General features: G+C 69.3%; 1 protein-coding gene across 1 annotated transcript in view; it reads left to right on the top strand.

Annotated features, from left to right (window-relative positions):
• ARHGEF10 (Rho guanine nucleotide exchange factor 10) overlaps positions 1 to 391 on the top strand; it is a gene marked incomplete at its 3' end in the record, with an annotated part of 48113 nt that overhangs the window by 17648 nt on the left and 30074 nt on the right. The window lies entirely within an intron of this gene.

The raw sequence follows: 391 nt of genomic DNA on the forward strand, positions 1-391 counted from the left end.
GCCTCACCCTGCCTGACCTGCCGGGGTGCAGGCGGGAGCCCTGGGGGTACCTGAGCCTCTCCCCCAGGACCAGGGAGGGAAAGGCACTGGGTCTCCCGTCGGAGGCCGTCTGGGTTTCCCTGGAAGAAGCCCTGGTCCCAAGGCCAGTCCTCAGACGTGAGCCCTCGAAAGAACCAGACGTGCTCTGCCGGCCGCTCTGAGACGCCCGCGGGAACGTGGGCAGTGAGGCCCACGGCAGGGGCGTGCCTGTGGCCTCGGGAGTCCGCGGAGGCCTGGAGGTCGGCCTGGTCCTGCCCTCGCTGTCCCTGTCCGTCCCTCTGTCTGTCTGCAGTCACTTGGCTACGTCTTACCATTGAGCGGGTGCCGCGCTCTGTGCAGTGGGCGGGGCCGT

Source organism: Myotis davidii, unplaced genomic scaffold, assembly GCF_000327345.1.
Source record: "Myotis davidii unplaced genomic scaffold, ASM32734v1 scaffold807, whole genome shotgun sequence".
In the NCBI taxonomy this organism is placed as follows: Eukaryota; Metazoa; Chordata; class Mammalia; order Chiroptera; family Vespertilionidae; genus Myotis; species Myotis davidii.